The sequence below is a fragment of the Bos mutus genome, chromosome 16 (assembly GCF_027580195.1).
Source record: "Bos mutus isolate GX-2022 chromosome 16, NWIPB_WYAK_1.1, whole genome shotgun sequence".
Taxonomy (NCBI): Eukaryota; Metazoa; Chordata; class Mammalia; order Artiodactyla; family Bovidae; genus Bos; species Bos mutus.
In genome coordinates, this window is record NC_091632.1 from 41,215,521 (window position 1) to 41,233,047 (window position 17,527).

General features: G+C 40.0%; 1 protein-coding gene across 3 annotated transcripts in view; it reads right to left on the reverse strand.

The window, feature by feature from the left end:
- The window catches only part of RERE (arginine-glutamic acid dipeptide repeats), a 416,446-nt gene that overhangs the window by 172,580 nt on the left and 226,339 nt on the right, over nt 1-17,527 (reverse strand). The gene's annotated exons all lie outside the window — the stretch shown is intronic.

Genomic DNA, 17,527 nt, shown 5'->3' on the forward strand with positions numbered 1-17,527 from the left:
AAATCCCAGCCAAAATACCCTTATGACTCTATCCCTCAAAGTAACTTATTTCAGGAAACAAAGGAAACCAAACCTGAATCTATGCATCTCCCCAGTTTAATTAACTAATTCATTCAGTGTTATATTTTTTTTAATTTAACATTAACTATGTACGTAGTACTACATGAATACATACTTTTTCTACCTTAAGATTTAATTGTTTTGCAAATATTTATAAACTGTTTTCAGCACACTGTCAAGGCCATTAAGGGCAATAAATCAGGAAGAATTTACCCAGCAAGACCTAACAGATCTCTTCAAGGACTGCCAATCACCCAGACTGAATTATATCCCCCCTCCCTTTTTCTGTCATTTATTGCTCTATTGCAATGAACACAGCAAACTATAGCTGGTGAGGAAGATACTATGAGTCCATGGAGGGGGGGGATCCTGTCTCATTTATCTTGGAATGTCCTGAGAACAGAAAACCTTAGACATAAATATTTATGAATAAGGAAGAGTCCGATGATTATCAGGGTCCTGTAGATGTGTGTGGCATACTTAACCAAGTTATCCCTGAAAGTTAGCTTGTTTCTAGTTCATCCAAAGAGTAAAGGACCAAATACTGTCTCTTTCCATTTGAAGGCTGTGGAGTGCTTGAGGGGACCACCTCCGTGCACCTGGCCGAGAAGCATCTCAGCATGGCAGTAAACTTCTGCTTCCAGGGCCTCAGAAAACACTTCTCCAACCGAGCTGAGAGCAGTAACAGACCTCCCCAAGGTGAGCACAACGCCAGTCCTCTCAGCAGCCTCTACCTTCTCATCCCAAGTCCACGGTCAGAAATGAATGAGAGCTAAAAATTGAGAAATGTTTCATGTTTATAAAAGAGACGGCCAAAGCCTAAAGCAGGTCAGAGGAGCTTTCTCTCATGAAGTCAGATCCTTCAGGTTTAATAAATGAGAAGATATGAAGTCTTCACTAAAAGCCAGGATGGCTCTAAACTATTTTTGCTAAAATACCTAAGTCATTTGAAGAACCAGAAAGGAAAAAAGAAAACAACTGCCAGAAGTCTTGACTGAACTCAAATGTGAAGAACCACTGTTCCAAAGTAAATACCATACACACTAAGATTCTTACTTTCACAATTAACTGTGTCAAATACAGGGCATCATTACTAGTTTGAGTAGAACAGATTGCATACAAAGAATAATCCTACATAATGGGTACTTTTTAGTTTTTATCCATTTTGTACTTTTATATTCTATACTATTTATACTGCAGGTAGGAAAAGGTGGACAAATCAGTAGGCTGCATGAAAAGAATACATGTTACATATAGTATAGGAGTTTATATATAGACAGGAGTTTACAGACAGAAGCAATTACTTCCAGCAAGGGATTATGGAGGAAGCAACATCTGACCTGGGGGAAAATGGGAAACATTTCAATGAATTTTTTTCTAGGCAAAGGAGGAGATCTAAGAAAGACACAAAGATAGAGAAAGCACAAGACACACATAAGATACACGCACGTGGTCTACCTGCCTGCAGCACAGGAAGGCATTCTGTGTGACACTGAGGAACCTGAATCTCACAGGAGTTTGGCCTTCGGTAGCTTCTAACAAATGGGGTCTTCTATCTGCACTGCTGACCAAAGCCACAGGCAGTGAAATCCAAAACACTGGGCTGTGGGAGAGCAGTGGGACGGCTGCAGTTTCTTCCCAAGGCAGGGTGATAAAGAGCAAGACCAAGACGAGAGCAGGCACCAGGAACAGAAGGAGACACGCCAGGGGAGGAAGGGTTGAGCCTGGGCAGCAGTTCTCAGGGATAAACCCACTTAAGTAAACACACTGTTCACTACAGGGTCTCGTGAGCTAGAACCACGGACACTGGCCCCAGATGAGCCTGCTGCACAGCCTGCCTGGCACCCTGTTAGATGTGAGGCAGCATCCTTCGGCCCCCAGCCACTGCCAGCGCCCCTCCCTCCTCACTGTGACAACCACAACGTCTTCAAACACTGCCAAACGTCCCCTTCCCATAAAAAATACTCCCAGTTGAAAACCAATGGTCTGATGGTTTCCTTTTCAAGGAAAGCTAAAGCATAATGGTAAGACTAAACCCTGGTTCAAGCACTGCTGTGCTGGGAACATGGACCACAGGGAGGTGAAGGGATGTCTGTCATGGTTCAAATCCCCACTCCATCATTTCCCTTTCACATGACTCTGAGCACATTACTAAGATTCTTTTCATCTACCCTTCTGTAAAACAGGATTATGGACTACCTAAAAGGACACATAAAAACACTGTAGCTGAACAGGTACCCAAAGAGTACTGTTTCCTCTGACAGTAAGTGACTCCAACTAGCGCTTCACAGAAAACGTCAAGAACTTTGCCGAGAACTGTCAGAGTGATGTCTTCTCCAGAGTATGGACTCTTCCAGGAGATGACAGTGATGTCTACCCACTCAGCTACTAACAGATGCTTCAACACTCTCAGGAATGAATTACCTGATACAGCACAAAGGAATTCAGATCAACCAGCGATTCTAGCAACACTATTCTAAAATTTATACTTTTATGTATTTCTGCAACACATCTAAGACGTATGAATATCAAAACCAGACAAAGATACCACAAAAAAGAAAGTTACAGGCCAATATCTCTGATGAATATAGACACAAAAATTCTCAACAAAATATTAGCCAACCGAATCCAACAACACATAAGAAAGATCACACACCACGACCAAATGTGATTCATCCCAGGTTCACAAGGATGGTTCAACAAACACAAGTGAATCAACGTGACACAACCACATCAACAAAAGACAAAAACCACACTGTCATCTCAAAAGATGCAGAAAAAACATAAGGTATTTGAAAATGTGAAGGCAACGGAAATAATTTTTTAAAAGTATTAACAATGGGCAATCGGACAATGCCTCTTTTTCAGAACCAAGCCAGTGATTCTGGTGATGCTCTGAGGTATAATATCTGTGTTATCTTCTGACCCAGGCACACTTAATGACTCCGCCCACACAGAATTACCACTCTTGGTCTGTTTGCACTTGGATTTACTACTCCTATTATCAGCCTTTACAAAGGAAGCTGAAAGCTTACTGGATTTCCCAGTGCAATACTACCTGACAACCAGGGAGTGGCGGCATTGTGCTACCAAAGCCTCCAACTCTGGATTCCACAGATGGAACGCAACAAAGGCAGGCAGGCTCAGTGTAAAACACAAGTTCTGAACGGATGTAAATAGCTGTAATGGACACAATCTTTCTAAAGAGGCTGGGAATCTGGTTGAAGATGAAACGTCTATAAAGGGAGGCACTGTGCTGCTTCAAAGACTCTAGACTAAAATCAGGTAACCTAGGATTTTTTGGTGCTGTCCGCAGTCACTAGTCAGCTGGGGTGACCTTGGTGGAGTCATCTGCCATCTGACAAGTGAGGGACAGAACAGGATGATTCCATGGTCTGGTTCCATCCTATTTGCTTATGTGTAGACTTCTTCCCCAGATGAAACCAAGTGGATAAAGTAGGACCGGGAAAGCACCCTTGTGCTTCCTTTGTATCACACAATGGTGTTACCTAACACTACCATCCTCAGGAGTCTTAGGAATTAAAACATCCTTTCCCACAGAAGCTGATGCTGTGCACTGAGGAAGAGCAGAAGGGAGTAGAGAGCACAGGACTGTCTCCCTCAGCTGCCTCAGATCCATGGGTACTGCTCAACCAGAAATCTCCATCTTCTTTATCCTTTTCACTAGGCTACTGCTGCTGCTAAGTCGCTTCGGTCGTGTCCAACTCTGTGCGACCCCATAGACGGAAGCTCACCAGGCTCCCCAGTCCCTGGGATTCTCCAGGGAAGAACACTGGAGTGGCTTGCCATTTCCTTCTCCAGTGCATGGAAGTGGAAAGTGAAAGTAAAGTTGCTCAGTCATGTCCGACTCTTCTCGACCCCATGGACTGTAGCCTACCAGACTCCTCTGCCCATGGGATTTTCCAGGCAAGAGTACTGGAGTGGGTTGCCATTGCCTTCTCCATTTCACTAGGCCAAGACCTGCTCAAAATCACAATTAAAGGCAGGCATGAACTTGGAGATCATCTGATTCAACACAAACCACCTGGGTTTGACTCATGGCTTTGCAACTTACTGCGCTGTGTGACTTAAAACCAATTACTTCTCCAAGGCTCAGTTCTCTCACACATAAAATGAGGGAAAATAATAGTTTATAACTCATTAGGTTGTGAGAATTAAACAAATGAATATAAGTAGAGTGGATTGGCTCTCAATAAATGCTGGATGTTACTATCACTATTTTACAGATGAAGAGAGAAGTTAAATTAAGAGGCTGGTTATAAATTTTGCTTTTCACAGATCCAAAATTATGCTTCTAATAGCAATACAAAAACACACCAAACAGCGAATTAGGGGGAAAGTTCTTCACTTTTGCAACAATTCAAGAAGCATATCAAGTATTTCTAACAAATATGCCTCATCATTGACTCTGGAAGTCTGCATAAAGGTCAAAGTGCTTATGAATGAGACATTTTAACACAACGCTGAATGAAGAAGGAAGCAGTGAAAAGCCCCTCAAGTGAAGGTGTCCTGGGGTATACTTCTGAACACAGAGAAGAGGCCACTGGAAGGAAGTATTTCCACCAATTTTTCTTTAAGGCGTAAGAAATGTATTGACTGCTTCCAGGTGGTAGGAGGCACCAGCATGAAAACCACCAAACAGCAGCACATTCAATCTGCTTACAGTGAAGTCTCAGTGGCTCTGAGCAGGAAAGGAGACAGGCCGATTCTGGGTTGAATTAGGGATCTGTCCACATACCTGGCCCGGATTTCTTGAAATGAGGGATGCATGTAAATTTAAGGAGATAAAGAGTTTAAGAGAAGCCAAAACTCATCACCGTGCGGGTTTAGAAAAGACAGCTCGACTGGAAGGCGTTTGAAGGAAATGGCAACCCACTCCAGTACTCTTGCCTGGAAAATCCCATGGCCAGAGGAGCCTGGTAGGCTACAGTCCATGAGGTCGCAGAGTCAGACACGACTGAGCGACTTCTCTCTCTACAGGGAGGATTTCCAGATCTCTGCATGGTAGGCAATAGGTTTAGAATTAATGAATGTAAAAGTCAGAACTGAAATTAAAAATTCAGAGTAAGATTACTGACAAACACTGGAGAAAAAGGCAGACACCAGACCAGAAAGGCAAACAGGAGGCTCTGCTGAAGTGACACTGGTTCATTCTATTAACAGCACACAAGTAGCCCATCCTAAATATAAATATATGTGATTCAAGGTCAAGAAGTCAATTTCCCTTCCTAGTGATCTTTCATGATTGTTAATACAGTACTTTTGTTTATTTTAAATAGCCAATCTGTGTCCTTCCTAGGACCATATTTTTCCTGGGAAAAATTTTCACACAATATAAAAACATAAGAGAAATGCAGGGGTGGGGGGGATGGGGTGGATGGAGAAGGGCAGGCGCTCACTAATGACCAATTAGACAACTACAGAGTTTCCCTTTTCAATATTCCTTATTTCCAACCAGAATGGGAACAAGGATAACTTCATACTCACCTGCATTACACAGGAAGGACCTTCTTTGCCCATCAATCACCTACCAGGCCTTGGCAGGTATCAGAACTCCCAGAACCCTCCAAACAGGCCATTCTAGTCCCCCCACTGTTATCAGATGTGATAGATGGATCAGGGCCAAAGACAACCTAACTAGGATATGAAGGTGGATTCATCAAATGAACAATTTGCAAAGTCAAAATAATCTTCTGGAGACAACAGAGCTCTTCCTTCACAATTTTAACTGATTAGTTCTTGGGAGCTCACATTTCAAATAATGGAAGGTCCAGATTCAGAGTCAGGTGAAATCAGACCAAAATCCTTGTTGTATAAAAAGTCAAAATAGTCAGTCAGGTTTTTCCAGAAATTTGGGGAATAAAAACAGTTAACATTTGTATGTGATATGGCTTAAGAAGATTCCCTCTGAAGAAACTTGTCATGTATCTCCTCAAAACGGAGACAGTAAAGAGTTACCCTCCCAGGATGCTGCATGGCCAGTATGGAGTGGAATGTCAACCCTGCTGAGGCCACTCCACCACAGGTGATGCCTGCTGGGAAGATCACCCACACAAGACCTTAAGACACAGTCTTAGGAGCTTCAACCATTCCTGACTGGGGGAGGGGACTAGGGACAGAGAGAGGGGTCTAAGATTACTCTTCTTCAAAGGCCAAGCACAACTCCAGGCAGGCTCCCCAGGTGGCTCAGCAGTAAAGAATCTGCCTGCCATGCAGGAAAGATGGGTTCCATCTCTGGGTCGGGAAGACTCCCCTGGAAGAGGAAGTGGCACCCACTCCAGTATTCTTGCCTGGAAAATCCCATGGACAAAGGAGTCTGGCAGGCTACAGTCCATTGGGTCGCAAAGAGTCAGACACGATTCCAGACACAAGCACAGGCGGATCAGTCCATAGATAAGCTTTCCGTACCAACCACAAGATCATCATTACTCAACTGTGTGGATAAACATCAGGATTAAGATTAGTCCAGCTGAAATCAGGTAGGAAATATTTTGTAACATTATTTTAAACCACTACTGTGCTCCTAACGTAAGACACTAGCAATGTAAAATTTTCTATACATCTATATCTAAAGAGCTTTACAGCCATAACAATTCAAAATGCCATCAGATTACAGGAACACATAAATGCCACCAGGGCTCAGGCCATCAAGGTCCACCCATCTCAGCGTTTGGCTCTGGCACGGGTCCCAGGAGGTTAGGAAAAGGCTGAAACACTGGCTCCAGAGTCTTGTTCTCAAAGGAGAAAGGGCTTCGAGTATCTCCTACAGATAATCACACAATCATGTACAAATCTTAATGTACTGAGACAGCAACTAAACATTTTGCTTCATTGTATTTGAGAGCGTAGAGGAAGGGCCAGCAAGTCTGACACTGAGTAAACAAAGCATCCACACTTGTTCTGTCCTAAAATGCCCTTCCTCCAACTTTCTCAGATACATCCACCACCCAGTGGTGACCGAATGGACCTGTCCAAGAACTATGACTGAGCACATCTCCCATATAGAGACCACAACACTTGAGTTTCTAACACAGAAACCTGTTTAGTGGTGTGATGCTTAACTTTTATGTGTCAACTTCACTGTGCTAAGGGATGCCCAGATAACTGGTAAAACATTATTTCTGGGTGTGCCTGTGTAGGTGTTTCTGGACGAGTACAAAATTTGAATCAGTAGACTGAGCAATGAGATTTGCCCTCCCAATGTGGACGAGCATCATCCAAATCTCTTAAGGACGCAAAAGGAACAAAAAGAAGAAGGAAGAGCAGGTTCTTTCTCTCTTCTTGAGCTGGCCATCTATTTTTTCCTGCCATCAGCCATCAGAGCTCCTTTCTTGGGCCTTTGGACTGTACAAGCAGCTATTTACCATGTACTGATTGGCATTTGCAAATGGACATAACCTGAAACTACATAGGGGTCTACTCAGAACTAGCATGGTGAATAAAATAGATAAAAGAAACAGAAACAAACCATATCCATTTGACTAAGCTGCTTACTGCTCGAAGGCCCTAGAATCAAGGTTGTGACAAGCTCAATTCACAAACCTGTGGCACTCAATCCAAAAGACTGTTTTCAAGAGACTGCATCAGCCTCTGGGCCTGTGCAAAAGGATATAAATCACCTGTAATCAGATGGTGAAGCAGGACGGTACAACTCAGGGAAGGCAGAAGACTTTTTACAGTGTTTACAACCAAAATGTACAGATGACTGGTTAATATGAATCCCCAGAAAAATGATGCAACTAAAAATGTTGAAACACCAGCTCCGATGATCAGAAATAAATCTTCAAAATCACTGCTTCTTAATGATGATTTATTAATGGTAGAATCAAAAAGATGCATGAGAACACAATTATCTCTCTACTGCTAACTATGGAGTCAAAACTTAAGGCAGTTTCTATGGAGGATGACATTATGTATGAACAATGAAATTTGCAGCGTTGAGACCAAAACTGAGTGCAGAGGGTAAAGCTGGGGAAATTCATCTTTCTTGGCCTCAGAAGATAGCACATAGCATCATTACGTAACCTCTCCTGTCCTTGTCCTCTTAAAGTGAATAAAGAGTTTATGTCATACATACACACACACACACACACACACACACACACACACACACAGATTCCCCCAAATCTGCAGCAAAAATCCCTTCCTAAAAGCCAGTATTCTTTCCAGCAGCTTTGATTACACCATAAAAATCCATAACAACAAATTTTCTATTTGGCCCAAAAGATTTCACCCACCGAGAGAAAAATCACTGTTTGTAGACAGCACCATAAGAAATTGCCAAATTGCTCATAATCCCTAATTAAAGAGAATTATGCATTCCACTGAGTTTCTTTCTTAAACAATCAAGCCCCCAAACTACCAAGTTGAACACATTTGCAATATGTTAGTTGTTTGAAGATGGTGGTGACAGTGACAGCGATATTCCTCATTCTGGGGTAATGAATCACTTCTTGCACATGACACGGCCAGAAAAGTTATACAACTCTATCACACATCAGTGGTGGGGCAGGAGTGAAAAGGAAGTTCAAGAACCGGGGGAGGGGGTGACCTGTAGACCTCCTGGCCTGTAGACCTCCAAAATTCTCTAGAAGTTTCACAAATTAAACTATCACATTACTTCAGAAATAAAAATCACTAAGATTACTATGATTAAAGAGACATCACACAGATTGTACTATTAAAAACTGATGCTGAAATACCTTGAAAAGATTTCACCGAGTCAACATGTGGTTTATGAAAGTGGTTTCTCAAACTTGTTAGACTCAAGATTCCTTACACTCATAGAAATTAATGAGGCATTCAAAGAGCTTCAGTTTATGTGGGTCATATCTTATCAACATCTGCTATATTAGAAAATTAAAGAAAACTTTTAGACATTTTTACTAATTCATTTAATGATATAACCTCATTACATTAATATAAATAATTATAATAAGTATCTATCCTTTTAAAGCAAATGAGCAATACTTATGTTTTTACAAATCTCTTGCATTTGGCTTAAGGAAAAAAATTTTTACATCTGATTCTGCAATCCTCTGAATCTGCAACCACACCTCATTCAGCCTTTGTGAAGCTCCACGGTACACTCACGAGAGAATGAAGAGTGAAAAGGCAAATGATGTCTTGGTGTCATCATGAAAGCGGACTGACCCTGCAGACCATGGACCATCCACACATGAGAAGAGCTGCTCTACAGGATGAAGCAAACAAGCTACACAAACAGCCCCAGATGCCTCTCTCTCAGACTCTGGTAGTTGAAACAATTTTATTAATAGCAAATGGAACCATAGCTGGAAATGTTTGAAAAGCATACATGTAGTCAGAAATCAGATATTAAACAGATTTTATTTTTACTTATACAGACATTCCAATAGTGAGCAGGAAGTTAAAGAAAATCTAGGTAAGAAGCCTCATTTCAATCTAAGATTTTTTCTTGCTAAAATTTGAACTTATGATACTGAGAAATATTTAAAGCTTGATTTAAACAAGAATACAAACAGATCTATACTAAACAGTTACACTTTAAACCAGTGGTGAACCTATTAAGCTGAAAGCCTGCTAGGAAGAAGTAGGTAGAGTAACTTGGGTAACTTATTCAGCAATTTGCGATTCCAGGCAACTCTGTGGCCATTTCAAATGTGGTGTTGCCTCTTACCCAAGAAAACTGGCAACATGAAACATCAACTTTTAAGAAACAAAAAGAAACCTTCTAGCTTACCATACTATGTTGAATCATCATCTTTTATCATGATGAACATAACTATTTTACATGAATCCAGCATTTCCTCTGTCTAGGCGATAACTTTTTTGTACCATCATTTTCTGAATTAAACTGCAAAATGTACAGCTGGTAACACCGAAAAATAAAACATCTTTTAGTAGCGTGAAGATTTTTAGAATTGAGTATCTGCACTTCTAAGGAACACTAATATAGGTTCAGAAATTATTTAATTCAAATAATATCAGCCTACATAATAATACAAATCCAATTTCAGCTAATACATTCTGCATGTGTGTGTGTGTGTAAGTCACTTAAGTCATGTCTGACTGTGATCCCACGGGCTGCAGCTCCCCAGGTTCCTCTGTCCATGGGATTCTCCAGGCAAGAATACTGGAATGGGTTGCCATGCCCTCCTTCATGGAATCTTCCTGACCCAGGGATCAAACCCACTTCTCTCATAGTCTCCTGCATTGGCAGGCAGGTTCTTTACCGCATTTTAAGTTTGTCAATAAACAACCTCAAATAGTTTGGTTTAAAAGGGGAAAAATCAACAGGAACCCTAAAAATTCATGTTTTCCTATTTCACTTTATGTAAACCAGTCTGTCTTAAGTATCAATCATATTTTTCTTTCCTTTTGACTTAAACCAAAACAAAGACCGCAACCTTTAATACCAACTAGTCTATTTTTAACTGTTCCATCTACAACCATTCTTCTAATACAAACATGCCCTGAGAGCTTATCTCAGTCCACATGCCAGACAACAAAGGCCCACTGGCCTGTTGGAAGAGAGATGGAAAGCAGGAAATGAGAGGGCTGAGCTAATCCCAGATAATCGATCAGGGTATTCAGTCAAGTACAGCCGCTCTGAGGAAATGATGCTTTAAAAAGAAAAGAAGAGGAAGAAAATCAAAAGAGCCTATGACCAGAGCTACAACTCACTTCAAAATGGGTTAATTTTGCCAAGAAGATTCCCCATCATGCTCAAGCACCAGTACAACTTATATAAATGTTAATATCTTTTGAAGGAAGATCTTTTAAAATCTTTCATCCTCTATCCTTTTTCAGAAGTGTTTTAATTTGGGGATTTTGCCTTATTGTTTTGGCTCATCTTTTTTTCCCCTAAACCAGCTTTATTGAAGTATATTTCATAAACAATAAAACTGTTTGACAAATGTGTTGTGTAACCACCACCACAATCAAGATAAGGAATATTTCCATTATCACAAAAAAGACTTACTTCCTTTAGAATTAATTGATGAATCTGCTCTGCTGAAAACGCTTTTATGCCAGAGAATGCTAAAAAAAAAAAAAATTTCTAAGTTCCTTCCTACATTTAACACAACGAGAAATTAATATGCAGAAAGACAACTCTGAGTCAGCTGTGATGCTTCTTTCTTCCAGCTGATGCTGGAGACCATACAGACAACAACCAAATGCTCTTCAAAATCAAATAATTTACTAGCTAAAACTAGGTTGAGATGTAAAAGACTTCCTAAAAACCCCAGTATATGATAACAGTTACAGAAACAATAGCGCTGAAGTGAGTAAAATTTTTCAAATTAATTTTACAGCATAATTTCCTCAAATCATGCAATCCGTATTTAATGAGCTTCTTCCAGGTATCAGGCTGTTCTTGTGGGGACAGGCACTAAGGATTTGGGAGAGGAAAAGAACAGATAAAGACCCAGTCTTGATAGAACATTCCAGTGTAGGGACAGACCCTCTGGTCAATCCCTCCACCCTTCCCCTAAAATGTCTAGGGTGGGCAGCCATGCTCTTCTCCAGGGGATCTTCCCAACTCAGGGATCGAACCCACGTCTCTTGCATTGCAGGCAGACTCTTTATCCTCTGAGCCACCAGGGAAGCCACCTCCCCTCCAACCAAAAGTCAGAGAATAGTTAAGTGTTTTAAAAAAGCAACTAGCAGTAAAATCTGCCACTTAGTAACCTTACAATCCTAAGCAAGAAACATTTTTTATACTACATTTGGTCTTTTGGGGTATCCTTTTCCTTAAAACTAGCTGTCTTCTCAAGAGCACCTGAAATTGGCAGGAAGAAGAGTACTCTGTGACTTGATTGCATCATACAGAGAAAGCCTTCATACAGAGGGCTTCACTTGTGGCTCAGTAAAGAATATGCCTGCAATGCGGGAGACCTGGGTTCGATCCCTGGGTTGGGAAGATCCCCTGGAGAAGGGAAAGGCTACCCACTCCAGTATTCTGGCCTGAAGAATTCTATGGATTGTATAGTCCATGGGATTGCAAAGAGTTGGACACGACTAAGCGACTTGTTCAAATGAGTGACTTTCACTTTCATAAACTTTCTTTCTTTACAGAGAAAGGGCTAAAAAACCTTGATAAATCCACACACCCATCTCCCTATCCACAGGAACAGAAACCCAAGTCTCTGTCTCTCAGCCATAGCAGAGCTTTGTGCACAAAAATTCTGAAAGTTTTTTTTTTTAAAAAACCTTCTTTACCTTTGTCTTTTATAAAATTTATTAAGAAAATTTCATAGGCATAAAGGTATAAAAAAGTAAGAAACTAAGGGGCAAACATATTTTAACAAATAAAACACGACCAAACCTGAAGCAGTTGCCTGTGCAGTCCTTCTAGACAGGTTTCATGTCACTCTCCCAGAGGTAACCACTATTTGAATTTACTGTTGGTCATTCCAATGCAACACTTTATTTATGCTTTTACTTCATATGTACATATAATTAAAACTATAATGTATTGCTTGGCAGTTTTTACACTTTACATAAGCAATACCATATTGATTTCCCCTGCAATCTCTTTATTCAGTATTATGCTTGTATGATTCTCCATTCCCTAGTTCATTCATTTTAAATGATACATATTACCTCATGTACAATACTGCACGATTTGTTGAAAAATTTAATACTGACAGATTACTTGGGTCATTTCTAGTTTTTCACTACAAGTACAACCAAGGCTGCTACTCTAAGCAATTTTTTTTTGTTATACCATGAGGCTTGTGGGATTTTAGTTTCCCAACCAGGGACTGAACCCAGGACCTTGGCAGTGAGATCACAGTGTCCTAACCACTGGACTACCAGGAAATTCCCCTATAAGGATTCTTATTCATGTCTGTGTAAGTGCCCAAATGTTCGGTGCCACAGCTGAATATTCAAAGATAACAGTATACCACTCTTCATCACATCCTCTGATATCAACACTTGTAGGATCTATACTGCTGTCCCAGTTTTATTCTTCATATTGGTAATTTGCTGCCTTTTCTCGGTCTCTTCTCTATCATCTTTATAAGAATTTAAGTTTCATGAGTCATTCCAAAGAAGCAAGTTCTCATATTATTATCTTTAATGCACACTTCCCTATTAATTCATTAATTTGATCTCTTATTTTCATTATTCCCTTCCTTTTCCTGGGTTTAAATTATTTTTAAATCTCTCTATAAAGATACTGATTTTATTCTTTCTTATTTTCATGTATATTTAAGGCTAAAAATTTACCTCTGAGCATATCTTTAGCTACATCCAATAATTCTGATAACTCATAATTTCGTTAATCATTCAATGTAATGTATTTTCTAGTTTCCAATGGACTCTTTATTTGGCTTATAGACTAGTTAGAAGTGCACTGCTTTATTCCACACATTTCTAGATTTTCCAGATAATCATTTTGTTTTTCTTCTTCTAACTTAATTCTATTATGCCCAGAGAACATGATCTATGTGATTTCAATCCTCTAAAATACATTAAGACTTGCATTAAGATCCAACATAGTCATTTCTGATTAATATCCTACAGGTATCTGAGAAGAATGCATATTCTTCGGTAACTGAGCACAGTTTCTTGTTAGTGGGCACAGTTTCTTCTGTTAGTGGGCACAGTTTCTTCTGTTACTGGGCACAGTTTCTTCTGTTACTGGGCACAGTAATTGTGTTTGTGTTTACAACAACTAACTCAAATTTTTAAACTACGCTGTTCAATATTCAGGCTTCCCATGATGTCTCAGTGATTTAAAAAAACAAACCGCCTACCAATGCAGGAGACGCAGGTTCAATCCCTGGGTCAGTAAGATCCCCCGGAGGAGGAAACCTATGTTCTTACTCATTTATAATCTACTTGTTTGCTCAGTTACTGAAAGGGATCTTTTAAAATCCTTCTAATTTTCCAAACAGTCACTAACAGTTTAGAATCAACTACAGTATATTCATACAATGCATTATTACATAGGAATCAAAAATGTTACTGTAACATACAAAAACATAGATGCATTTTACAAACAATATGCTAAGCTAAAGAAACCAGACACATATAAATACATATCACATGACACCCTTTACATATAAAGTTCAAAGGCAGGCAGAACTAATTTATGATGTCAGAGCTCACAACAGTAGTTACTATAGGGTTAGTGTCTGGGAGGGAGCATGAGAAAGGTTTCTGGAGTGCTTACAACATTTTATTGCTTGATATGCACAGAAGTTACACAGAACTTACACATACATATAACCCCACACATGGTACATATACAAGCATACCTCAATGCTACCACGAGTGTACACTTCAGATCATGGCAATGAAGTAAACTGTGCCATCAAGCAAGTGACATGAATTTTCCGGTCTCCCAGCACATAAGGGACTTAAGCACCTGAGGATCTGGGTACCCACAGTGGGCCCTGGACCAGTCTCCTGAGGGACAATTGTAGAAACACCCCTACATGTTCCCATCTGCTTGTAGAAGCAAGCCACGTACTCCTTTGTCCTCCACACACGTCACAGCATCCTTATCCAGGGACCACCTCACCTCAAAAATGCTCATAGTGTTGCTGATATTAGAAGGCACAGAGCCTTTTAAGATGAAATCTAGAGAGACTCTAATTGAATATATTAGTAAGACGTTACATTCGATGCTGCCTTCTAAAACCAGCCCTGAAATCAAAGTAGATTATGACCAATTCCTCCTGATCCTGATAAACTATCAAAGCTGTAGACACACTTAAAAAGGGAAGATGTCATTCATAAGGTGTAACTGAAGCCTCTCCTGAAAGAAAGCAGTGAACACTGTCTTTTATCATAACATTTTTTGTCTGTGTTTGCTATTTCCACAAACTCCTCTTTGATTACAGATCATGTCTTTCCTAGAAGACTATTTGGCAGCGAGCTGCTGACAAAGTATTGATGGCAGCCCTCCCTACCCACAGCCTTATTAGCATTTCTATTGCTGCACTGCACACACTGGCATTATAAATCACACACACTCAGTGTCATGCACAATAATCAAACAGTTACCTAACAACGAAGGGTATTACAAATGCATTGAACTAATCTTTGAATATATGTTCTAATAATTAAATTCCATTATGGTTTGTTTCTACCTTGAAGCCTAAGGCAGCAACACAGAAATCAAGTGCCATCCACAGTGCCCTCACATTTGCCATGAAATGTCACTTACAGAGTTCACATCCAATTACTGAACACGACCAGCCAGAGCATCTATCACTTACATTAAAACAAGCAGAACCCAGCAGTAGGGCTGTCGGTAGCCATCACATGGCTTAAATGGATTTCTCACCTTTCAAATATCAAGAGGTCCTCTTTCCCAGAACATCTCACTAAGGGGTTTGGCCTTTTAACAAAGAGAGCTGCCCAAGCTGAAAGAAACATTCAAAAGGCAGGACATGTTGCAAAGCCCAGCTCAGAGCCAGAGACATCTGCCCCTTGTGTTAAAATACAAAATAGTAAAAGATCCTTTATGAGAAAAATAAATACACATAAAAAGGAAGCTTTTGTCAAGGCTACTAACAAAGAAGCAAAGTTATGTTAATACTGTTTAGTCCTTGTTTTTGGCCAGTGTCCCACTGAAATTAAGGAGCCCTCCCAGACAGAAGACCTATTAATTTCCTAGTTTTTAAGAACAGAGAAATTGTCCCTGAAGTCCTTACCTGGAGCCCAAATCTAAGCCAGTTACCAAACTCAAGCCTGTGAGCTCCGGTGTCATTGCCTGTTATTCATGCACAGTCACCTGGACCAGGGCAAACTAAATTTCACAGATTTACAGAAAGACACATGAGAACTCTCCACCCATCACAAACAGTGACCTTTAAAACTAGGATCATGGTAATTCCCCTAGTTCTCTAAGCCCAGAAAAGCTTTTATTGTCAAAAGAAGCTTAATAGCTGACTCTAAGCTATTACCACATAATATAGTCACCACTTATCTATTAACAACATCACCATATTCTGCAATTTGATGGAATCACTACATACAAGGTGAATTATGGGAAAGCATTCTCAGCTCTCCCAATGTGATGTCAGGGAAAGTGTCCTATTGGCAGTAAATAACTATTGGGGCACAAAATGAAACACTGCCCAGGAAGATTTAAGATCATCATACAAAAGAGGAGAGAGTGGAATCAACTGCCTGGGGAACCAAGAGAGGCAACTGCCTTTTCACATTTATGCAGAAATCAATACCTGGTAACTACATCTCAAATCAGGCTCTAGAACAATGGATCTTAACCACTGCTAGACCTTCTGTCTCTCAAGAAACTGTGCATGCCATGCAAAGTACTGCATGAAATGTCTGAACAGTCACAGGCTCCCAGTTTAAGCACCACTACACTTATCACCCCACAATGTAAATTTGGTTTTCTACTGTCTGTACCCCACTCAGCATTTTATATGAATGATGTGACTAACCCAAGCAACGAAACATTAAGTTGCCCTCAAGAGGTAACTTAATCTGAAAACCTTCACCTTGCCATAATTCAGTGAATAATAGGGCACTCCTAGGCACTAGCTAAAGGGAAGGTCCTCACCCTCCCACCCATTTGTCATAATATCTGAACAGCGAGGAAAAGTCCTCTAACATTACCCTAGCAACATGAGGTCCTATCCTCTAAGCAAATCATCCTAAGGGCAGATTATCCCTAGACAAAATGCTGACTCCAACAAAGCTAGTTCCAAATAAAATAGTAACTAAAACTAAATCACGGTTTCTGAACAGTACTGAATGTTAGGTTTTCCATTTGTGTGTGAGTTACATATAAATTTCTCAGTCTATGATATCACAAACCCAGATTCAACAATTATGCAAAAATTTCATTATTGCGCCTCTATTACACAATAGAGGCAGAGAAATAATGACCACTGTCTTCTATTATAAGCAGAAAATGGCATGAATCTTGGTCCCCTTTCCCAAAGGTGTCATAAATAGAGTCTAACTTATCTTCAGTTGATCTAGCCATGATGTTCCAACATGTAGTCTATACTCTGACATGCCTTTGTATCACAGATACGAAATAGCCAGAATTACGTGAGAAAGGTGAAACACATTTAAAGAAGTAGAGTGTACAAAGACTCATATTTTAATGAAAGTTCATAAAAACTACATTCAAATCTCATCAACACTGAAGCTTTTCACCTAGCAGAAATCCACTGTCTTTTAAGAACCTGGTCATATTTATCCTCCATTTTTCCTAAGGCAAGATATAACATATTTCCTAACTCACAGCATTTCAAAAAAAAACAAACATTGCCATGACATTTTCTTGTGAATACATTTGAATGAACTCTAAGAAAATCTTTCTGTCATTTTTTTCCCCATAAAGCAGTCCACAAAAATGTAAAAGCATGAACTCAGAGCACGAATTCATATAATTCTCCCAATTAACTCTGGGAAAAACATAATATTATCTAGGTATAATACTCCCCTTCTTATGAAAAGGACACAT